The 26,316-nt window shown below is 35.5% G+C and overlaps 1 protein-coding gene across 4 annotated transcripts in view; it reads right to left on the bottom strand.

The window, feature by feature from the left end:
• The window catches only part of SPSB4 (splA/ryanodine receptor domain and SOCS box containing 4), a 170,966-nt gene that overhangs the window by 56,605 nt on the left and 88,045 nt on the right, over window positions 1–26,316 (bottom strand). The window contains exon 2 of one of the 4 annotated variants that reach the window (XM_060682829.2): window positions 16,048–16,177. The exons of 1 other annotated variant lie outside the window; for it this stretch is intronic. The gene's annotated coding sequence lies outside the window, so the exon portion shown is untranslated. Of the gene's footprint in view, window positions 1–5,121; window positions 6,121–16,047; window positions 16,178–26,316 lie in introns of those variants that run through there. 2 more of the 4 variants (XM_034439441.3, XM_034439442.3) reach the window with 2 other exon arrangements.

The following is a 26,316-nucleotide window of genomic DNA, read 5'->3' as shown; positions in this document are numbered from 1 at the left end:
AACTTTCCACCAGGCCTTCCTGTCCTCTACCATCCCCCGGAGACCATTTAAGCTCACACTGACTGCTTCAGTGACTTCATCTAGCCACCTCATTCTCTGCTGTCCCCTTCTTCTTTTGCCCTCAATCGTTCCCAGCATTTGAGTGAGCGGCGGGTACACGTGTCCACTGCTTGCACAAATGGAGCTGCACGTGTGCATGCACACTTGCCCGCCACTCGCACTGAACCATTCCCTCCCCCTGCCAGTCCACAAAGCCAGAAAGATTGCAGAACTCTGGCCTAGATGACAGCCAACACCCATTCTAACTTTTTCATTCTATGAACATTTTTTAAAAATGACATTTTAAAATAGATTCCAGGAAAAAAATTCTGTATCTACTATATCTGGGCTGCAAAAGTCTGAATGATCACTAGATAGCAGCAAAAAGTGATATATTTCTGCATCTTTTTGTTGTCATCATCTCATAGTCACCAATATTTTTTGGAGCCCTCATACATAGCCTTACAATTTTTCTTGATAGCTCTATGAAATGCTTCTATAATTTAAGAATAAAATGTGCGGAAATGATATCCATCAAACTTTCAATTTCATACATAATGGTTTTATTTCTTCATGAAAGAAATAGAGATAGATATCACTTGATGATCTGGAACATTTAAATACCTGACCATGCTACAGATTTCTATTAGAAGTTATAACCTTTTAGCCAAATGCTGTAAGAAAAGATTTGAGAAAGCAAAAACAAATTGCAATGAGATGAATTTCAATCTGTGTATTAACAATCAAATCTTACCAGCCTTTTCGAACTCTACAAATATTTAGTATTTGCTCCAAAGTGAGCCTATTCTCTGCTTTCAGTTAAAATTGTGCAAGAAACACAATCTGTCAAAAAGTACAAGATTTAACTGCCAGAGTTTAACATAATGAAGAGTCTCCTTCTGCATAAAGTTTTGCAAAACATGGATATGTTGCTTAGTGCAATTTCCAAAAGATATGGAACTGCCCCCATGAAATAGATGCTTTGTTTTACTTTGTGAGAAAGGAGGGCAAGAAGAGATTTCCAGCTTCTGAATAAATATTAAGTTGCAATCTGCTTTGACAGACCAGTCCAAAAAAACATTAGTACCAAATTAGATTGATTCAAGCTTTCTAAGTTAGAAAGGGCTTTCCAATTCCATTTTGATTGCTAAAGATCAGCCTGTGATAAAGGTAGAAATCTATATATATAAAAGCAAAAACCACTCACACATCGTCACAAAACCTCCAAAACCATAAAGCCTACAAACTTGAAATTTGGCACGTACAGTATGTTCCTCTTGGCTTCTAGGTGCTTGCTAAGAAAGAAAGGGCTGGGAGTTTAGACATTCTACCCCCCTTCCCCACCTGAAAAACAGTCTGATGCTAAGGAGTTAGACTGAGGGAGAGAAGGAGATAAGATAGGATCAATGGGGCCAGCCTAAGGGAGAGAAGGCTATAGGAGAGGATCAATGGGGCCAGCCTGAGGGAAAGAAGGGGATAAGATAGGAGAGGCCTCTGTGGGACCAGCCTGAGGGAGAGAAGGGAGAGGAGAGGCTGATCATAACTACTCATTAATTTGTGACGCTTTATCAAGCCCGATTACATAGTTTCATAGCGGAGCACAGGTATCCAGCTAGTTTAGAAATAAGCAGTGATTAGATTAACTAAAATAATTAGATTAAATTAAATTAATTAGATTTAATTCCACTAATTGAATCTAAGATTCCTATTTGGATTGGTTATAAAAGAAAGATGTACTTCAAGTGCAGTGTCATTTCTTGATTTTTCTTCCAGGCAATGTTCTAGAATTCATTGAGCTGGCAACTGATCCCCATCACAGATTGTTAGTTCTTTTACAGCACTGAGGTCTCTGGGCTTCATAGTGCTCTCAATTCTTAATTATTCAGGTGCCTGAATAGAGTTCTCAAAATAGACATTATATTCTGTATTAAATTCCATCTGGTTTAGGGGAGGAAAAAACCTCACTATCTAGTCAGAAACTACTGCATTAATAGGAACAAAAAGGAAGCCTATTATCACAGAAAAAAGAAACAGAATTGACACATTAGAAGAACAGGGGTATAAGGTTCAGGCTAGATATAGGAGAACTTTCTGATATTAAGAGCTGTTTGGCATGTACCATGGACAGACCACCACATGAAGTGATGAATTCTACTTCGATGAAGGCCTTCAGAAAGGGGATAAGTAGGCATCTATTGTAGATATACTAGTGGATCCTGAAAGGAGTAGAAAGTTGGATTAGATGGTGTTGAAGATCTCTTCAAACGCTATGATTGTTATTACTTATTAACAACAGATCACTCCCTAAATCAGGCAAAACAATCCAGTTACAATGTAAATGGGTTCATGATTAGCACTAAACCATGATTACTTGAATAATTAGTGGCTTAATCAATAGACGATACAAAGTCATCAACTGGGTCTATAAACTACAAAGACTGAATTCACACACCATGCCAAGATCTCATGTTTTGGTTGGTGTTTTTTTTTTTTTAACTTTAATAAATTTGGTTACCACCCATATCACTGCAAGGCAAGTACTCTTGGATACACACACACACGCACAAAGATGTATATGTATGTATAACATGCTTAATATCATAAGCTCAGTCTACTATTTTGGGGTGTTTGTTATTGTTTTATTTAAAATAAATATATTTTTCAGAAAAGTTAATACCAATAAGTGGACCGGGAATGACTAATGCTCAATTTAATCGAATTATAAGTTTTCATGAAATATATTTAAGAAAATCATGGCTTAATATTTCCGTGCTGAGGATGACAGGAGTGTAGTCCATACCTGGAGACCACCGTACTGGGGAAGGTTGTGTTAACTATTAAAAGACACTGATTAGGTTTGTACATTTATTTCAACCCCATCCTAGAAACATGGGATATGCCCAGGAATAACAAAGACAATTCTCAGTTTTGGACTGTGACAACCCTATTTCGCCTGCCAATTGTAACTAGTCAGTCAGGGATATAAGTGGAGTAAATATGAAATAAGTTATTTGTGAGAACTGAACATGGGAACAGAATTGCTGAATGAATAGGAAAATAAATTCCTGTTCCTCAAGACATCAACATCCAGCAGATGGAACACCAGTAAACAGGAGATGAAAGACTGAGTGTGACAAACATTTCACTTCAAAGAGAGTTAGACAGTAACCTACACACAGAACTGGAACAAGCAGTATCTAGGGAGGAAGGGAGACAGGAATAGTTGTCTGCTTTGGTACACGGAAAATCCATTATGCTAAGCTTACCTTACCACAAGAAGTCTGGAGACTTAATGAGTATTGCCACAAAGCAGCAGGAGACAGTTTTCACTCAGCAGGCATTGTGCGCAGGAGGCTATTTATTTTGGAAGCTAACAAGGATCTACAACAAAAACTTTTCCTTGGAAGTCTAAAATATTTCCTTTCCCCCCACCCATCTAACCATTAACCATGATCAGTGGACCAGCTAAGGGAGATCTCATCTATGTCAGTTTCTTTGAAAGTATTGTGGCTAATAACTTATGTGTCCCATTGGTTTTACTGGAACTGAAATGGCTAACACAGTTTAACTGCACTGCAGTTACTTCAAGCCTATCTTTACTGGTTGAATTATACACCTATGTGACATAGGTAAGGGCATTCCTTTCAACGCTGCTAGTTATTTACAAACCAGGCATATACCAAATATATAAAAGATATTCTTTCATGATCATTTTCTTTACCATTCTATACAAATAGTTCCTGGTAGGGTCATTGCTTGTTAAAATGACAAAATAATGAGATTCAATAGGACCACTGCCTTAAACAGTGGACTCTCAGTCTAATCTATTGTTTCCCACAAAGAGTTACTATAGAAATGTGGTGTTTCATTTCACAGCTTCCAATGCATACTCTGTACTTCTTCCTCAGCAGTGTCTTGAGAAAGTCAGAGTGTCTCAGATGCATTAATAAATTAAGCTTCAGTGCCCTTGCCAGAAAGGAAAGTATTACTTTTCTCCTAAGTGCAAGTGATGAAACTGAGCAGAGGGGTTGTGCTGGGTCAAATAACAAGACACAAATAGAAGAATGGCTTCCATTCTTGAATTTGAGATCTTAGGAAGCTCTCTTCATCCATGCTACCTCTACAGTTATTGATGCTGGCACCTATATATACTGACCCCTAATATATAATTCCATTCCTCTATTTATAAAATTAAATTAAAATCTCAAGAGAGACAGGACTTTTCAGCATCCACAATGCAACAGGATATAACAAAGGTTAAACGGCCAGAAGCTGAAAGGCATTGGCTGAGTGCTGCCTCTTCCCAACTCTACAAACACATTCCTTGAATGAATTATTTCACAATGGAATAGTTTCTATCACCCAGGACAGGACAAGGAGTACTGCTGAAAGGACTGGGAAGAGAAGGGACAAAGTTAATTGGTCTAATCACTTTAAGCAAACCTATGATTAAAGCAATAATTGATAACCTTTGAACACAGAACTTCTGGTGCATATAAAATTCATATACCCCCCTCCTTTTTTTAGAATGAGTTATTTGTACTTAAAAATCCAGTAACTTCGCAGGAGTATTAAGAAATCAGCTGTTCTGGGAAGCATCTTTGGCACAAAAATGCAATGCTTATTGTAGACTTTACATTACTTTTTACAAGGCTCAGCACATACCTCACAGTGTTTCATCAAGGAAGCTTTGATCACAGGAAATTATTCTTGCCTCTCTTAGAACAAGTGAGCCTGGTAAATTACCGTAAACCTCGTCTCGGCTCCGTTTATAACATCCTGGCAAAATATAATGGTTTCAGACACCGCATGTAACCTACCGCATGCTCATTTGTTCTCGGATAATCAGCCACTTATTCCTCATACAAACAAGCCAAGCTTAGCCACACTTTAAATCTGTATCTACAAAAGACCGGTGAAGTTCTACACACAGTTTCCTTTTTAACAACAGCTGTTTAATCACCAAGCCAAGCATTGTTTTGCTTCAACGTTATATTTTTTGAGACACAATTAAATGTTGACGTCCTATAGCCGGCTGAGTAAACCATTCCCGATTAGCCGTCACTTTTTCCAGACACTTACCATAAAAACAATGAAGCATCTCGCCGTCAACCCCGCGTGTCTTGGATTTATAGCGTGTACAAGTGCCTCGTTCTTTTTTTTAACGTATAACATACAAATCCAGAGAGAAAGACAAGCCACTTGGGAGCAGAATCAGCAGCAGAGAATCTTGGGGACGTTTACAAGACTATTTCCCTTCAACAGTGAAAAAAAAAACGTCCACACCCCGTTATTGCTTACCCCAACTGCTGGTTTTGATACGCTATTCCCGCTCCGAAGGCAAAAAAAAAAACTCCGAAAAGTTGAAGCTGAACGCCGGGGAGGAACCACACCACGATGGGGGTGATGGGAAGTGGGGGAGCTGGCACCAAAACTCGGCAGAAATAGCCCGTCCGCTTCCCTCCACTCCCGGCCCGGCGCCGGTTTCTGGACTTCGCGTGGTCCACGCGTCTGCAGCAGACAATCGAGGCGAGCCGCACCGACAGGAAACTCCCCGCTGTAAACTCTCGGCAGAAGGAAAAGTGGCCTCTGGGCAGCCTGCCCTTTGCCGCCCCGGCTGCCTCGCCGTTGTTTCTTCAAAGATTCCTCCAGCTTTTATGCCTCGGCTTTCTTTTCTCTCTTTCTCTGCCCAGCTTCTCCCCCGCCCCTTTCTTGCTCTCCCCTTTTATGACACAGACAGCCCAGATGGGAAGAGCCTGCAGCTAAAGCCAGTCCAGCACCCCATCCTGAAAGCTGATCTTGCTGATCTCATCACCGAGGGCTACTAATCCAATGACCGGAGAATTAACAACAGATGGTGACGCCCCTTCTCTTTCCCAACCCCCCCCCCGCCTCCTCGCATCGCCACTTAGCCTACAAGCTAAGGCAAAGAGTGGGGTGAGGGGTGGAGAAGCCCGCCCGCGATCGAACGAGGGAGCGTGCGCGAACGCCCACCCAAACACGGAGTGCGAGTCCACCGGCAGACCGCAGAAGGGCAGCAGAACTGGTCTCACGGTGGCCCAGATTGCATTTCCTGTCTGTGTGTACACACTTCTCTGCCAGAGTTTACACAAGCGGGAGCTGCATTATTTAACCCCTTGTGAATAAATGGTGTCTCACAATCAAAAGAAAGAAGTTTCTTTAATGTCTGTGACTTTGAGAATTTCTCGAATTTTTGAGCGGGGGGGCGGGAGAGTGTGTGCTGTTTTGGCTTCCATAAGATGCTACCTCTTTTTCGGAATTGTCCTACTCAAGCATCCTGGTTTTTTTTGTTTTGAATCAATTGTTATGGGATAGCTTTGTTCCAACTAATGCTACCATACCACCCTTCTTTAAAAAAAAAAAAAAAAGAACAACTCTAAATCTCTTGCAGAAAATGAGAATTCGGCCAATAAATTTGTTTTCATTTGAATCCTATTGTTGTTTTGGTTCTTCTGCAGTTTAAATGTCTTCCAGTGAAATAATACCTAGTTCTCATATAAAGTTCCCACATTTTATCAGTGTATGCACCATTCTAACTAAAATATAACTTTTTTCAACCCAACAAACACCTTCCTTGTTAGGGAGATGGTCAGAACAATGAATTAAGAACACTTAAGAAATAAATCATCAGTCTAGGATTCATGCCCTCCAGCAACTGGTTTGAAGATGCCTACACCTTGCTATAATGCTATCATGATTTAAAACCACTGATAAATCTTACTTTCTTGATCTTTTAAAAAAAGTGGCGGTACCAAAGTTGCTGCTACTGTAACTTTTACAAATAATTGGGCTGTTCCAGTTTTTTGATTTACTGCAATTAATCAACTGATTATCTTGAATTGATTTTAAATATTAGTGTCCATCCTTCCACCCTTCTGTCGATCCATTGGAAAATATTCTGAAAACTGAAAGTCTTTTATTTTATTTAAATGTTTTTGCATGGTTCATGAATTGACAGTTCTATTTTGGTATTGAGAAGCTGTGGGTCTATTCTATCACTATTAACATTTTTAGTTCTGAAATGGTCAATAGTAGAGATTTCTAAAAGGCCTTTCATCCATTTTGAATTAACTCTTCCAACCCTCTCGCTTCCATTACTTTTGAAGATATTTTTATTTCTATGTCGGTCTTTGATAATATGTTTCTGCTCAAATGGATTTAAAAAGTGCAGCAGGTAAAAAAGCAAGCTTCAGAGTCAATCCTTTGAAAAATTCTTAAGAACTGTTTGAAAGAAACTTGGATGCTTTAAAATATATGAGAAGCCACAATAGCTAAATGGAGTTTCACCCTTATTTCATTTTTCAAGGTGGTCTGTGGCTGTAAGAGGCATTTCCAAAACCAAGGAAACTTTGCCCTATTTAGTGCCCCAGAATATTTAGGCTAGCCATTCATATGTATGATTGGAAAATGCTGCTCGTATATGAGTAGGAAAATGTTCTTTATCTACTTGTAACATAATTGGGAATATAGCACAGTTTAGACGAACTCCTAATGGAAAGATATAGCATGATTCTGTGTGCATTTCACATATACCTTGCATAGTTCTTTTGATGGAGGCCAATCTAATTATCTACTATACTGAAAAATCAGGAATCCAACCCATAGTACTTTTTAAACTACCAAATGTTAGTAAAGGCATTAGCTGATAGCTTTTTATTTTCTAAAAAAATAAATGCCTTTACTAAAAATAAAATTCCTTTAGTAAAAATCTGAAAAAATACTACCAGTTTCCTCATCTTTTAGCTATTGTAGGCTAAAATGGATATTTTCCTATAATGTCTACTAGTGATAGATAGATGGGCAGGATTATGTGCATCTGTCTTTGACAATATAAAAAATAATAGGACTTGAAAATACCACTATAGGAAGAGATACAGTCTACATATTTACTCTATCTCATAGAATTAATGAACAAATCCTGAACTGCACTCAAAACAAGCTAAGGAGACCAGCCTGTGTTCAAGATACTATCTGCACAGTAATATAAAACAAGCTTGTATTATTAATTCCTTATATACTACTTATTCCTGAATGTATGGAAGCAAGAATAGGGCTCCACCACATCTTGGAGGTGAACCAAATCTAGTACCTACATATTTGGAATAGCATTTAAAAGACTTTCTATTTTAAATGTGACACCAGCAAACACAGTTCCCTTCAGCAAATTCATATAACTCTGGATATGACTGTTCTGCCAGATTTCATATCAAAGCCATGATTCCAATGGAAGAGAATAGCCATGATACTTGCTATGCTTTTATATAAAATAAGACAATAAATAAAGTTCAGTAACAAAAATATATTGTTATTTTCTTAAAAGGTAGAATATGTTTTAAATTGATTCTATGACAAACCAACAAACTCTTTAATCTGAAAATATAAACAAACCAAAAGCAACAATTCAGTTGAATCAGCTATTAACTATACTTGTATCCAATATTTCTTCTAGATTCAAGCAATAGCAACAGGACTTAGAATTATATACCTTTCCATAGTGCTTTACTGCACTCTGAGCAGTTTATACAGTCAGCATATTGCCCTCAACAATCTGAGTCCTCATTTTACCGATCTCTAAAGGATAGAATGCTGAATCAACTTTGAGCCAGCCAGGACTGAACTCCTGGCTGTGGGCAGAGTCAGCCACCAATACTGCATTTTAAGCACTTCACCACCACAGTAGTGAAAATCACTGCCCACTCAAGGTAGCATTCATAGCAATCTCAATCAGTCTCCTAACCAGGCACAGACCTTAAGGAAATTTGCTGGACCTTTAGGTCCTTAAGTCGCTTAAAGTCAGCACTTGTAGCATTTTTTATTGTTACAGCACAGTACTAGCATCTGATTTTACAGATTGTATCATGATTCAGTTCACTGAGGCCTTTGGATCTGTGTCACCTTTCTAATGTATAACATGTTGGGTTTTTTTTACTGAAACTGAAATAAATATTTTGCATAACTTACTGCAGATGCTGATAAAATGGAAAGTTTCCAGCAGTGTTTCTAAAGGTTGTGGATGCTTCCTGCCTTGGAAGGAAGAGGTTGTGGATGCTTCCTGCCTTGGATGGAAGAGGAGGATGATTGACTTTGCCCTTGCTATTAATGGCACTCCTATATGCTGATAATGTGCTCAGCTATAGTTTCAATTTGCAATCTTCCTATTCATGCCTGCCTTCTTTTCATTTTTCTTGGTTTTCTTTGTATATGAGTGCAGGAGCTATTCTAATACTTGCCACAAGGAAGAAAGTACCGTAAATGCAAAAATAGTTTCATCCCTTTCTCAGGCTATAGAGGTGAAATCTTCTCCCAAGTTAGATAACTTACTAAGCTTGCGGTGAGAAAGATCTGGTACCATATCAGTACATTAGTAGTAGATAATAACAGATGCTTATAAATGTGATTTTTTTCCCCCCAAGTACCTTTTATTTGGAAGCACTACTTAGTTCCTATATCAAGGCCTGCTAATTTAAAGAAGTAAATAATAAGAAGCCCTCATCTGAGTCTCAAAATAGCACATCATTATCTACAAAAAGTGGCAAAAACATTCATTGAAATTTATTCTCAACATGTTAAAAATAACCGTCATCTGTTTTCTGTTACTTCATAATATATGATGGTTTATACTTACAGGAAGAACTTGTTATACTTCAGCACATGTAGTATATTAATATGCTTGCATAATTACCCTTAAAGTAGGATCTCAACTTCATAATTTCAATTCCTTAAACCTGATCTTACCTACAATTTTTTTCCCAGCCTTGTTCTTATGTGATTGTAATAAATGAAACTAGTGCGGTAGGAAACAGCATTTCCAGGCCAGAAAATGTCATTATGTCAATATATATCAGGTGTTAGACATTTCAAGCCTGTTTTGAGAATGTCTATACAAAAGGGCAGGAAGAAGTACAGAATAACCTCACAGCATAGATTTATATAATATATGTGCTCATTTTATGAGGCAGATTTTCTATGTTTAATTTTTGTCTGCAAAATCTTAGTTCCATCTGTGAGACTACTGCTCAGTAACAAGCCGCTGAATAAAGTGTTAATATCTGGAGAGCTGAGTTTCAGAGGTACACTTGTGATGCTAGAAAGTAATAGACTATATACAATAGTGATTAATATGCAGTTCAACTGTGTTATTATCAGTTCCTCTGCTGCCCAGAGCTACAGAGAAAAGGAAAGCACTGTCATTTCCGGAATTCATGGCTACAGGAATTTGCTGATTTTAGTAGCTAGGAGTGCTTTTTATTTCCAATTGCAACTCCAGACAAGACTGATATAATGTGTAAGTCGATCTACTCCTTAAAGGCATTCTGGAAACTTCAAGTAGCGCAAAATTCAACCATCAGAATGCTTGCAGAGGATTGGCTACTTGGTTATATCAATTTTGCAACTTGGAACTGTTTTCTGTTCATTTCATGCCCAGTTTAAAGTGAACCTTCACTGTCTGGGACCAAGGGACTACTTGGGCTCTTACGGATTTGTCTATTTCCTATATTCAAGTTGCACGTATCAGCCACTAGGCCTTTGTTATTGGAAATGCAATGGACAACAAATGGTATTGAACGAAAGCAAATATTTTTAAAACACAGATAAGAGCCATGGTGGTGCAGTGGTTAGAATACAGTTTTGCAGGCTATTTCTGCTGACTGCTGACTGCCAACTGCCAGCAGTTCAATCCTTACCTGCCTCAGCCTTCCATCCTTCCGAGGCCAATAAAATGAGGACCCAGATTGCTGGGGACAATAACCTGACTCTATAAACCACTAAGTGCTATTGCTATAAATATTCAATCACAAATATCCAATTATTCATGAAACTTGTGTCTTCACATGTTTTAATATAGTTGAATGAATGTTTGAAAGTTTTTTCATTTTTACCAAAAATAAAATTTCAATTTCAGTGTTTCTGTCTGTTGTAAAAAACAGATATAAAATATGTTTAATTGTAAGTATGTTACATACTTTTAAACTTCTGTTTTTTATTTTATGTAGGCCTGTAAAGATGTCATTTTTGGTTTTTTATTCCATACTAAAAGAAATGTAAATTTCATTTATAATTTTTTGATCTCTATTTCACCTTGGCATCATGATGTAGGTCACAGAGAAACTCCTATACATAAATGTTTAAATATGTTTTCTTTCTCCTGTCCTTTTTCTAATTAGATAGCTTTTTAAAAAATCATATTATTTCTGACAAGAGATCAGAAGAATATTTTTAGTCTTGATTCAATTCTTTTATTTTAATAGAAATAGCTATTAAAAGAAATATGACTATAATAATATTATATTATTATTATATAATAATATAAACAGTTAAAGTGTTTCCTGCACAATTACCAATTTGATATTAAGGTATTTTTCAAAGGACTTTGCAGAGTGCACATTTTTTTAAAAAATTTTTCTATGAACTTATTAAAATTTTTAAATGGGAAGATTAAAAACCAACATAAACTAAAAAGTAAAGACAAAAAGACATAAAGAAAAAGAAAAAAGTTTAAGATAAAAGTTGAAAAATAGAAAAAAGATATAAGAAGTGGCTTCAAATATTTTTCATAACAGTTATAAGTATATATATATATATATATATATATATATATATATATATATATATATATATAAGTATATATATATAAGTATATAAGTATATATATATGCATATTCTTTCTAGCCAGGTTTTTACCTACGTAAACTAAGTTGTTCTACAGCCCTGGTTCTGTGAAATCTCATTCACAAGTTTCTGGGCCTTTTTTCTGCTGACAAACTGCAACTCTGTGTTGTTCTCTGGGAGACTCAGATAGCTATTTCTGCCTATTAAGGCGTCATCAGTGAGCCACACCCACTTCTCAGATATCCTCCCTGTAAAGGTACAATGTGTCTTTTTTCCTTTTTCGTAGGCTTTTATGTGCGTATTCTTTCTAGCCAGGTTTTACCTACGTAAACTAAGTTGTTCTACAGCCCTTGATATATATATATATATATATATATATATATACACACACACATCATATTATTATTTATCTATCCTTTCCAATCATTAAAAATCTCAAAGTACACATCATAAAGCATGGGCAGATATATACAAATGTATGTATTCATATTCAATATTACAATATAATTTAGATAAAATATGATCAGATTACTATTTCTTTTAAGTGTTCTTACTACGCTACTTACTGTTTTCTGAACCATCCATAAGAGTACCTCAACATACACAGAACACATTAGAATAATTGGATATGGATGTAATGATTTCATAAATCTCTGAAGTAATTGCTTTCTCAAAATAAAACCACACATATTTAGAAAATGGAATGACTATTAAATGCCCTTTTCTAAGTTTTCCTTTATAACAATTATCTCTCCATCATACTAGCTGGTCCATAAATACCAGATACAATAATTCTTTCATTAGCATTTTAAATACACTGCAGCCTTTATTCCTTCATTAAAATGTATTTATTTCATTAAACATAATGTTTTGCACTACATAAGCAGCAACATTTGTGTTAGTAACAATTCAACTTTCTAAGTTCTGACATTCAGAGTCCATTACACCTAGAATCAAAATGAAGACATTGTCCCTTATATCCTGCTATACATTTATTTAGTTATTTATCTTTAATTTTGTAGAATTCAGGTAAAGTATAAACTTAAATTGTAGTATACAATTTAATAACAATAATTTTAATACTTCCAATACTCAAAATAGCATTAAAGTAGCAGATGATTTACAGCAACAGCTCCCAACCTTTTTGAAACCAGAAACCAGTTTTGGGGTTGTGGGGGGATAGTTTTGCATGCTACCTATATCCCACACATGAAAGCTTCACTTGCTTGCATGGCCTGGTTCCCAACAGGCCGCAAACCAGTATCGGTCCATGCCACGGACTGAGACTTGAGGACCCCTGATTTGAAGTCAATACATTCAGTAAAATCCGTAAAATGCTGTAAAATATTATTAGCTATACAGTTAGGACAAGAAAAATATCTGATGGCTCTAATAGGCTCAAAAACTAAAAGTTGTCTCTCTTTTCAATAGTCAAGAATAGGACATAAGACTTCATAATAATCTGAAAGCATCATACAAATTATGCCATTAAGCTGAATATAATAACTCATTTGAAAATGTGCACTGCACTTCAGTATAAATTAAGCATACTCGAATTTAGAGTGAGAGCACTCATCCTTACATTTTGTACTCTAAGTGGTAGCTAGACATTTTATTGTTCACTAAAACTAGACTAGATCTAACTCTTAATATCAAATTACATGAAAGAGCATGCTCTCTGGTTTTCTTTTCTACAATTTTTTCTTGAATTTCTAATTTAACCCACAGCTTCCATTTATATTTGAAAGTCAGATACACAATTTAAGATATTTCACTTGTATTCATTCTGCTGTCCATGAGCTCTTATGAAATTTGTTTCTTGCAAATGTGTTTCCAATTAAAAATACACAAAGAAAACATACACATCCATATTTATATATATTTGAAATAGCAAAAAAAAAAGGCTGATTAGTTTGTTCAGTTTTGCTATGCTGGTCTGTATTTCACTGAAATATTGCCATATTTCAATTATTTTGTTCATGTATTTTATTATGGGTACTTAATGTAATGTTATATTCAATTTTATTCAATTTAATGATTTTTATTTAATAAGCCTTTGACATTTTTCACCTAGTCACTCTATCAAGATTTCAACAAACAGAAATATCTGAGGCAATTTACCTATCTAGTTTTAAATCATATAAGTGGCAATTAGTATAAAAGTCCCAAAAATAGGGAATAATGTCTTACACAGTTTGAATACAAAAAACTATGTAGCTGCAGACAACCATCTGGGGCCAGGAACACAAAAAGACTGCAAGTCAGGGTGAATATATAAAGAAACCTTAGAGATTTGGATGTGTGTACAACACAAAGATTCCCCATTGTCTTTTGTTGTGTGTGAAGGCCTTTTTCCATAAAAAGAATACAGGAGCACCTAATCAATGCTACACATCAGGGAGGCAGTCTTCAGATGGCAGCCATCAGTTCTCGCTAGGACAGATGGTGAACAAAAGTGAAAAATAAACAATACATGTGGGCCAACTAAGTAAGCCATTCTATCCATGAATGAAACCTTTGTCTTTGGAATTCTGATAACATACATCTGAAACATAATTTGTGGGATAAGAGTCTTCAAATCCAAGAAGTCAATACTTCATAAGATAATGTCAGCGGACCTATTTATTTTAGATTACTCATCTATAAACTCACTCAATCTTTTCATAACCAACTTGGAAAGAAAGTTTCTTAATGTTTAAAACACATTGGAAGCTAACTCCATTTTGTAATCTCTGGTTTTCTTCCCTATAGTTGTACATACAAGAATTTCACATAAATGCTGATCAAAATTTTAATAGTTGCATACAAAGTTATACACAAAATTTAGGCATCCCAATCAAATTGTATTGTCAGTAAACCACTTGTGAACAGAAATTGACACATTTGCCTGTTAAAGTTAAATGTACCATCTTTCTTAAAATTCAGATGTACAATTAATACTTATGTTCAGTTTGTTTTAGATAAAAAAACAAACAATTAGTATAGCAAGTGCAAAAGTTTGGACAGTATTCAGTACTCTATAACCGTGATGGCAAACCTATGGCACACGAGTCAGAGGTGGCATGCAGCGCCCTCTCCGTGGGCACGCGAATTATCACCCCAGTTCAGCTCTTCCGCGCATGCACGCGCGCCTCCCACCGGCCAGCTGGTCTTCGGGTCTCTGCCATGCATGTGTGGGGGCGGGACATGTGCGGGGGCACACATGCATGCGTGGGGGTGGGCCATGTGCAAGGGGCGTGCGCATATGCACGGGGCATGCAAGGGGGCTGCGTATACATTGCATTTTGGGGGTTAGGGCATGCAAATGCATTTGCGCTTGCTTTGGGCAGTTGGTACGGAAAAAGTTAGCCATCACTGCTCTATAACATCTCTTTTTTCCCCCCTTTGATGCTTTAGATTCAATAGTAATGGAGATTCTCAATCATCCAGATCATGGTTGTCCCAAAGGTGCTTTTTCCAAAAGACAAGTGGACTTTCTTGTTTTTTTCTTTGACAACATTTCACTTCTCATCCAAGAAAGCAAGAAAGTCCAGTTGCCTTTTGGGAAAAGCAACTTTAGAATCAGGGTTAATTCCTGGTAACTACCTGAACAAGTCTTTGCATTTTCTTGATAATATTTTAGAAGTGGTTTGCCATTGTTTATTTCCTAGGGTGGACAGAGAATGACTGGTCCAAGGTACCCAGCTGGCTTTGAGCTTAAAGTGGAAATTGAACTCAAGGTCTCCTGTTTCTAACCTGTTAACTTAATAAAAACGTCAACTTCATCCTGCAAACAGCTAAGAGAACTTTTATTCTTCCTTTTGGAAATTTTTATCATTCTGTTTTGCTGACATCTTCTAGTTCAGAAACATTTCTTGGACTGCATCTTGAAGAACATAAACTGAAGATACTGGATAGACTACCATACCACTATATTTCAAAGCAGAACCATTGACCATGTTCTTCACCTGGCTTTTTGGCAGATGAGGGTCAACAAAACTTGAAGCCCAAACACTTCATGTCATGTTATAAATGAGGTTTCCTAGCATGCTGCTGCGAAGCAAACCAGGAATCTGCATAAAAACAAATCCTAACTTCAGATTATGATTTATGAGTGGCACTGATTATTGCATTGCTGCTTTCATTTATGATATGCCCCTAACTTTTTAAATCCATTTCTAAAATAGTCTTTCAACTTTCCACCACATTGTAAAACCAATGTTCAAATTAAAAAGTATTTTCCAAATGCTATTCTCCACCTAATATCACACACACACACACACACACACACACACACACACACACACACACACATATGCTCAAACCCCCTGAAGGCAAGTAGTCTATTGTCTGATTTTGTCTACTATAGAAGGAAACTGAAACATGAATATACATTACCTCTTTAGCCCATCTGCCTTCACAAATGCAAAAACAGGCTTCACAAGAGCAGCATCTGCTTTCATTAAAGATAAGAAGATTGAAGAGGGCAGAGCTCCCATCTACATGGTCTGTATATCCTGTGGTCCTGCTTTATAGAGAAAGCAAAAGGAACAATGTATGTCCTGGAGTAACTTGATATCTGATAGGGATCCTTTAAAGAAGACGATTTAAGATGCAAAGATTTGCAAGTTAACTCTGGCACTAGAATATTATGAGGACTACTCTCACACACACACGTCATCAATCTGAGTTGGCATTTCTACTGTTTACATAATGATATGATCTCTCATAAAGATAGTCTCCACATCATATAAAATTAAGTGCTAGTGGGTTGTGACTCAGCATAGAAGGTGGGCCCTTGTCAGTCTTTCAAGTAGACAAGGTCAAGAAACAGGAGTTACTAGGAGTTTTGAAATAGACTTTAATGCCGTTAATGTAACAGAAATTGAAAACCTGTCATCTCTGACTTCAACTTACACATAAAACAGTCAAGGAAAGTTATTTTGAGGGTTTTCCCCCCTCAAACTTTCTACTAGCCCAGTCCTTAAATATACATTTCTGTAATTTTATAATGGTTCAATATTTAACTCCTGTATTCCTGGGTGAAATTCACATTACTTCACAGCTCTTGCTATGCCTACTTCTCCTAGTAGGAATATTATGGGATCTTTTTAAGCTCTTACATAGGGGAAGAAGTAGTCATGCCAGCTCTATCAATTTGTACTGTTCTTCCAAATAATTCCTGAAGCATATAGAATCCTCCAACGTAATTATCTGAAAGGCTCTAAATGCAGTTTAGCAGAATCTACCTGCTTTCTGCACAACCTCTATTTATTAATTCTTGCATTTATTTAATTTATTTATTTATTTATTTAATTAATTAATTAATTTTATTAATTATTTAATTTATTTAATTTATTAAATCTATATTACTTCTGCCATTATTTAGATTTTTTATCCCACCTTTATTACTTTTACAAATATCTCAAGATGGCAAACATATCTAATACTTGTTCTTCTTCCTATTTTCCCCACAACAACAACACAACTGCGAAGACAGTTGAACTGAGAGAGAGCGACTAGCCCACTATCACCCAGCCAGCTTTTATGTCTGGGGACTTCTTCTCACCATCACCCACTCAACCTCAAAGTTGGTTGTCCTGTTATTTAGGTATACATTTCGGGTTTGCCATATAGATCCATCACAATTTTGGTCATGCCAGTTTATAGAAATTTTGTCAGAGTCCATGTGAATTCAGGTAGCTAAAACATAACAATTGCTCTTCAGATAGGATACTGATGTGTAAACAAGGCATATATAGTTTATTTCTATACAATATAGGATTTTTGGCATTATCTGAGAAGAACAACTACCGAAAGTAATATTAGGGAACATATTTAAAGATGTCCAACAGATTTGTTCAATATATGAGAGGCTAAAAGCAGCTTTGTGCCATATATTAATAACTGGGATAATTTGTGGACCTGATTTCTTAGGGAAATTTCTTTTTTTAAAAACCAAAGTGAATAAATCCAACTTTTAATGCAATTGGCATTGATTACAACATTTGCTATTAAGAAAATCAATTGACTCATTTATTCCAAGCTCAAAGGAAGAAAAGCTGACGAAGTATTTACTGTACTTTGCTTTACAGTTTAGTTCTAGCTATCATTTGTGTGGGTGGGAGACCAGGTTTAATGGCAGAAGACTCAAATATTGTGATCAAAGTGAACAGAAAACAAACATCTTTTGGTAAGTTGGAAAAGCTGAGATATAATAGAAAACCTAGAAAATAATGAAATCCCTTAGAGTTATCTGAACTCTGAAGAATCTGTTACAATCCGATGAGCAATCATCTCCTATCTTAGGGGTGTCAAACTTAATTTCATTGAGGGCCGCATCAGGGTTGTGTTTGACCTCAGGGGGCTGGGGTGGGCATGGCCAAGGTGGGCATGGCCAGCATGACATCACTAGTGTCAGGGGTGCCTGTGGGGGCCCGAGCGCTCTGCCAGTGAAAATGGGCTCCCAAGATCAGTTTTCAGCTGCCACGGCTTCCTGAAACCCTCTGCCAGTAAAAACGGAACTCGGGAAGGCTCAGTCATTGCTGTCAGACAGGAGCAAAGAACTAAAACTAGGATCAGAAAATCAAAAGCTAAGCATAAAAATATTATTATTATTCTAATACCTTTTATAGCCATTTTTCTCTATAAGATCAACTCGATGGTCTGATTGGACAAGAGTAGTCCCAACTTTGACAACACTTTATTGCTCTAGAATAAGACTAAGTAAATGTAGTGCCAAGTTTCTTTTTGGAATCTTGAAACCTCTTCAACTCTAGTTGCTAATATCTATGGTGGTGCTTCTTGCTATTTTAAAACAGGAAATGCATTAAAACTTTAGCATTAAGTCCAAGTATTGGTTCACTTAAAGAATTAAATTAAGAAAAATAAAACTCTCAAAAATAAATCATATTTAAGCCTGCCTACCTGTTTCATATCCATCTGTTCTACATCAATTCAAATGCTATGGACTCTACTAGCCTCTATGTTCAGTTCAGTACTTGCAAACAAAAAAGTTGTCAGTCTCTGTCCTAGAAGATGCTCCAAAAAGAAGTGTTTGAGCTTTGCAACCCAGTGCTACATATATAAGAGTTCTTGATCTTAGGCCTTTCAAGAATGACTGATGGTAAATGCAGTTAAATGCCAGGTGCATTAGCTTGTGGGGAGGTGGATGCCAGTAAATATATTCATTTTAAAACATTTAATAAACATTTCAAAAACTGAACTTTTTGTCTTCTGATATGCAATTCTTCCAAGGTTAATAAAATTATCTTTTGAAGAACCTAGAATCTGAACTACTCCAGATTTCTTTTTCTTTTCTCAATTGTATGTTTTTTCAAGCTTTGATATGATCTCCTTATACATTTGCAGGTCCAGGATAACTGTTTCAGATAATAGATAAGCCTTTTCCCACAGAAAATGATAAACAGTACTTGGAAGACTTTAAAGAGTGAATTTCAGTCTGGTTTTTTTATAAACAATATATTCCTAGACATTTAATGAGTTTGGTCTGACTGTAAGCAATATAAGGATGACATAATATTTGGCTCTTTTACTTCAAACAGTTAAATCAAATTAACATCCCACATAAATCAATTAATTACATTGCCTGTAAATGTTCCAGTAATGAGAGTTATCAGGTAACAATTACAGCTAGATAATAAAATACATGAGACCAAATTTCATAGAAGAAACTGGATTTTCCTTATAAAACAAATGTTAACATAGCAAGAAAGAACATTGTAGCAGGGAAAGAACCTTCCAGAAATGTGGCAAATGTTATAATGATATTGTTAACTCAGAAGTCAAATGAAGACAATAATTAATAATCTTCTATATCCACAATTTCAGCTACATAGAAATTGCTTAAAGAAGGAGGTTTGTGTTTTGTGTATGCGGTCAGACAGACTAGACAGCATTTTATCTGATTCTTGTATTTGGGATGGGGGAGGAGAAGGGAAATTGAAAGACAATCTCTATGAGTACGTATCTGAATTTGCAAATTAATCAATTAAGCTAAAATTAGCAAAGGTATTGAAATCTTGAATCTTGAAAAGTATTATAAAAAATATTTTCAAAATCTTGCACTATGTAAGTTACTTTTGGGGAAAAAATATCTGTCCATCCTTCTTTAGGAATTATAATAGTGTAGGCCTACATACATTTTTTTTAAAAAATGGAAAACTACATATATTACACATACTCACTGAGAATATAAAATTACAGCACCAGAAACAATTGGATAGAAATTATGATTGTAAGCATTAGGTTTACTAATACCTTTCTGCTCCATCCAAGATTTTTATGTTTGAAGAACTTGTATTTTCTAATTAAAAAGCTGGCATGGTGCAGAGCAAAGAGCTAATCTTCAGCACTTTTATAAAATTAAAATGGTATAGTAGTAGCCCAGTGCATTGATTGAAATAATATTGCTCTTCCCAGAAAAATAAGATAAACTAGAAAGATAAAATAGCAGGAAGTAATCTCATGAATTTGCCCTTTGGTAAATGAATATCCCCATTTACTACACAATTAACCAAACCGGGCTTAGATCACAAAATGTTCCATATTTTCAGTAAATACTTATTATTTTCTGGTACAATTTATCAGTACCATTAGTTTATTTTTTATTCAGGTATTTGTTTACTTATTTACTAAAATGTGTAGTCACCTATTCCAAGACTCTGAAAACATTACAATATAAATGATTTTTGAAATGTTATCTCATGCATGCATCTGCTTTGGTAGAAACATACTAGTATGTAATTTTATTTTGAAGTTTTTGCTCTGTTACAAAATGTACATAATTAAAACGTTTGGGGATCCAGGTAATTCATTAAAAGCAGTGATTTTTTTGAATAAGGCCCTACAATAATCATTTTTTAAAATTATTTTATTAAAGTATTGCAATTGTAATTACAATAGTAAAAGCTAATAGAAACTAAAACAAAGAAAGAAAAGTAGAATAAAAAGAATAAAAAGTGCAAAATAAATAAAAGAAAGAATATAGTAAAGGAAAAATAAAAGTACTATATAACAATGATTTTCAATCTTCATCATAATAAGTATAAACAATGTTAGTAATTTTTTGGCATCCTCTTTTACAACCAATAATCTTTTCATTGCATGCCTCATCTTTTATCTATAAACAAATTCATACATCATTGTCATTTCAGTCCTGGAGTTGCTAGAAATAACATCTATTTAAGCTTGATCAAATAAATCAACTTTACATTCCTTTATTTTACTTCTAACAATCTTAATCTTTACTTCCTTCAAGTAATGTTGTAGACATTCCTCCATAGATTAACCATTTTGTGAAAGGGATTACAAGCTATTCTCAACATTTCAAATGTTCCCAGTGGTCTAAAAATGCTTGTGTACTTCTGTAATATAATGCAAACTCTAACTAGAAATTTTGATTGAATACTTTTGAAAACACTGGGAAAAAACAACATTCTTTCATGATGATTCTGGGATTGTTTTATTTGTGTTTCCTAATGTTAATATGGAAATGTTTAATTTCTAGAATTCTTGTTGCAAAACACTGGAAACCTGAATATCATGAAATTTAAATTGTTTTGATTGAAACAAAGGGTTTGGAAAAGGATAAATTGACTCAAATTTGTTCATTTATTAGCCAGATTAATAACATTCTTCCTAATTATTTTTATTTGCATTGCCAGTCCATTATAATATGATACCGTATTTTTCGGAGTATAAGACGCACCGGACTATAAGACGTACCTACCTTTTTTGGTAAGGAAAACAAGAAAAAGAAATCTGCCTCTGCCTCCCAGCAATTTTGCCTCGTTGCAGCAAACAGCAAACTGCCTGCTTTACTTTCATTTTCGTTTTCAGCATAGCTTGATTATCACAAGAAAAAAAAATCTGCTCCAGCAATTTACCTCCTTGCAGCGAGCAGCAGAGGCCCACGCAAAACAGCTGAGAGCAAAACAGCTGAGAGTCGGGAGGCTGATCCAATCAGCTTGTGCTAATTAGGCTGTGCTGAAGCTGAAACAAGCTGTTTCTTCTTGATGCTTGTTGCAAGGAGGTAAACTGCTGGGAGGCAGAGGCCAAAGGGTGGGGGCCAGTGGGTGGGCGGGGCTACATTCAGTGTATAAGATACACCTAAATTTTCACCCCCTTTTTTGGGGGGGAAAGGTGCGTCTTATACTCTGAAAAATACGGTATATTCCATCCACAAACATCTGTTTGAGTCTTTTCTTATTTAGTAATAACTCCTAAAATTCTAATCCATAGCAGTCATTCTACAAAAGAACGCCTCACTTAAGTTTATTAGTATTTTTACCATATGAAATAAACAAGACTGACTGATTTGCTTTTAGCCTTCTGGATCACTTCCTTCACAAATTATGACAAAGTAGACTTTTCACAAGGACAGCACTGCTCTGCTATTTGTTAAAGCAGCCTCCTTTTGCTTTAGCAGTCACATGAATTGGCTTAGTGTAACTGAGCAAGAATGACATCCATAAAAACTATAAAGACACACTGTCACCTGCAAATTACATTAAAAGGATTGGGGGGGGGTGTTCTAGGGATCATAGTTTCAAACGAAATGTTATGCAGATAGAAAGTTACATTTGTCTACCCTGCGTCACTTTTTAATTCTGTATTTGGCAAATAATTTATTTACAAATTAAATATACTATCTTATTTACTTTCTAAAACAAGCCTTTGCAAAACACTTTTGGGGAATATGCAGTTTGGCCTGGTGGTTAAGACATCAGGCTAGAAACTGGGAGACTGTGAGATCCAGTCCTGTCTTGGGCACAATACAAGCTGGGTCATCTTGGACAATCATTTTCTCAGAGCCCTACAAAGGAGGCAACGGCAAGCCACTTCTGAAAAACCTTGCCAAGAAAAATGCAGGGACTCATACAGGCAGTCTCTGAGAATCAGTCAAAAGGGAGGGCGGGGAATCTATGTAGTCCTATCCCGTCCTTTTTGTCTCATACGTAAATCTCTGATCTGCAGTGCCCTCAACACTATCTCCAGGATAAAGGCACTGAACACAGAAGGATTTCTTTCAAATAAACCAATATAGGATTACAGTCTTGTGCATAGTATTTTAAACTAGCTATACCCCATAATTATCATAAACTTTCTTGAGCATTTGAAAATACCTAGGATTTTTCAAACACTTAAGTAATCCTGAAAATTATGGAAAAGTAATTCAATTACTCTATATGTACTGTATGTTATTCTTTGGATATCAAAATATTTGGAAAAAGATTGAAATCTGCTTGCTAAAATACAGGAAATTCTTTGTCAAAATGCTGCCAATTTCTATTTCTTTAGATTTTTTTGTATAAGGTATATTTCAATTCATAAGAGAGTCTCCTTTGAGTCAATTCCTGGTGAATTCATGGAAGCAGCCAACTATTTCCAATCATATTTTTAACACACATGCTTGAACTATAGGAAATATAGTGCAAGCATGTGTGTTAAAAATATGATTGTAAGCAAGAGACCTTAACTCTACAACAGCAAGAGAGAATTAGGGTTGACGGCATAGACTCCTGTATTGTTTTATGCTACTGGTTGTAATATGTAATACACAACATTGCCCAATCATCTATGAGCCCTTTCCAGTAATCTGTCCATAAGTCGCTTTTGTTTCTTCTTTTTAATGATATTAATAATACTTGTAAAGTATTTATTATTGTTGTAGTTTATCCTGAGTATCTCATCGTTCTTCTTCCTGTTTCTTTCTTTGTTTTGCAAAGTTGCCAACTCAGGTCTCCTTGGTTGTAAGGAACCTGAGAGTCCCCATCAATGATAGACAGTCTTCAATGGTTTTCACAATAAAATTGTAAAATCTGAACATTTAATTTAATCAGAGTTCATATAACCTGTCAGTTCCTTATTATCAAGATGGCCAAATAAGTGGTTCCTAAGCTGGTTGCATTGTACTTGAACTATTGTACAGCTTTTAGGTTCAGTTATTCAATACTTTATTCTAGCCTTAGGTTAGTGTCCAGAATGCTGCTCTTCAGACTATTATGAATCACTAACTATTTTTATTCCCAATTATTACTTTGGCTGAATAGCTGTGAAATAAACGGATAAAAATTTGCTGGTGTTGAAACATAGTACCCTGTTATGGCTGTTATCAGCTATTTGAAAGTGTTACTGGTGACTGATGAGTTAGGGCATTTGATCTGATTAGCATGTCAGCACAGATTAGTTTTTCTGCATATTAGAATAATTATGTGACAATTCAAAGCCTTGGAATCAATTTTCACATAAACTATATTGCTTCCCAAACCTGGGTAAAAGTGGTTTTTCTTTGGATAATGACACAAAAATCCATTACCCAATCACAATGTGGACATTTAAATTGACTTAAAAGTATTTTACTTATATTGAGTGAAAAGATTGTCTGATAAGCGGTTTTTGGTAATTTTTGGTAATGAAGAAAAATATTTGGGAAGCACTGAGTTAAAGATATACACTACAGATGCTTCTTTTTCTTTATTACTATGAACCAATTAACATTTTTTTCTTTTTGCTTATTAATATATAGATGCTGATGCAATTATAGATATAGATGCAATTAAGAAAAGAACCTCTCTTTAGATTATCATGCTAATCAGATATCCAACAAGGAAAAAATGTAGCTGGTTTATCCAGCCAAGAGCGAGGTGGCGGAGTGGTTAGAGTGCAGTACTGCAGCTACTTCAGCTGACTGCTAATTCAGCAGATCAGCGGATCAAATCTCACCAGGTCAAAGTTGACTCAGCCTTCCATCCTTCTGAGGTGGGTAAAATGAGGACCCAGACTGTTGGGGGCAATATGCTATTTAGTATACTGTCTTTGGTATAAGCCGCCCAGAGTCCTCGGAGAGTGGGCGGCATAGAAATAAGAAAAACAAACAAACAAACAAACAAACAAATAAATAAATAAATAAATAAATCCATAATATTGTGACCATGTTTCGGGTCTTATTAACATTTTTCATTTATTAACAGACCCTATTTCTGAATATCAAAAGATATTTCCTGAATATACAGCATCTAATAGTCACATGGACAGTCAAGAAACCTATATAAGGCAAACACCTATACAGTGTGCAAGACATTAAGTTGATATATTATGTTGATTAAATTGTTCAAAATTTAGGAAAGATGAATTGGGTTTCAAAATTTAGGGTACGTTGTATAGAACAAAACTATAAGTAGAAGGTACATTTTTCTTGAAATCCTCTACAGGTACTAGTCCTCCACTTATGACTACAATTGAGTCCCAAATCTCTATTGCTAAGTGAGATAGCTTTTAAGTGAGTTTTGCTCCACTTTACAATTTTTCTTGCTACAGTTGTTAAGTGAACACTGCAGTTGTTATGTTAGTAACATGGTTGTTAAGTGAATTTGGCCTCCCCATTGACTTTGCTTATCAGAAGATCACAAAAGGTAATCATATAACTCCATGACACTGCAACTGTCATAAATATATGTCAGTTGCTAAGCATCTGAATTTTGATCATGTTTGAAAAACAGTCATGTCATTTTTTTCCAGTGTAATTTCGAACAGTCAGTAAACGAACTGTTGTAAATTGAGAACTACCTGTAGACCTAAATTACATATTATACTTACCAATTATATTTGTACATTTTATATACTGATGTAAAATGTCAGTAAGTAATGTATTCAGGTATATATTGTAATGTATTAGCACAAGGCTAAGCAAAAGGTTAAAGGGGTGTGACTGCAATTTTCCCCTTGATAAATATTAAAGTACAACAAATAGAAAAGTAGCACAGCTACATTTGAATTTTAGTGGTTGTTCCAGAAGCCATTGGACTGGAAGCCATTTAGTATTTAGCCTCCTTGTTTCCTAATCAGAAGATACATAATAATCCCTCTAGGCAAGTATTGCCTGCCACATTTTATTATTGAAATATTGAAAGGCAGATAGGTATTCCATGGAAGACACAGTGCTCTATCTGGAATCAGTTCAAAGGCTTTTCTAATGATTTGACTCAAAGTTATATCAATTCAGTTTAATGGCAGCTTATTCTTGTTAATCTTAATGTAACGCTCTGTTCAGGAAATATAACCATGCACAAGGTCTTATAATACTACAAATATTGGTGACACTGACATATCAAGGAGACAGGTGAATCTGGCAACCGAATATATTAAAACATTACAATAGAATATATTAAAATATTACAATGATTCTTGGCTGTCAAGAGCTAGCATGTCAAGAAATTTATAAGTCAAAGAACTTCAAGTTGTTTCATGTGAAAGAACTTACTCTCAGATTGAACTTTTGTTAGATATTTATATTTAACAATTTTTGATCAACTTAATCTTCTTAGCCCATCTTGTACTAATCATGTTCTTTATTTTCTAGATCCCAACATTCACTATAAGTTGTCTTTATGATCAGCCCATAGATAATAATCCTATGATCCCAAAAATGTCTTGCAAGCTAGAATCCTAGATCAAAACCTGAAACCAAATTTTGCTATTAGCAATGGAGTCTGTCCAGCAAAATTAGCATCAAAATAACATACACTGTGGTCTACTTTTCCTATCTCAACACACTGCTTTATTAATTCTTGGAATGGATAGGAGAAAAATACCTGCAATTAGTGATTATTTGTATTCTAAATGCCAATAGCATTTTAAATACAG

Source organism: Pantherophis guttatus, chromosome 6, assembly GCF_059756535.1.
Source record: "Pantherophis guttatus breed Tessera chromosome 6, ASM5975653v1, whole genome shotgun sequence".
NCBI classification, from domain to species: domain Eukaryota; kingdom Metazoa; phylum Chordata; class Lepidosauria; order Squamata; family Colubridae; genus Pantherophis; species Pantherophis guttatus.
This window is presented reverse-complemented; position numbering and strand designations above follow the sequence as displayed.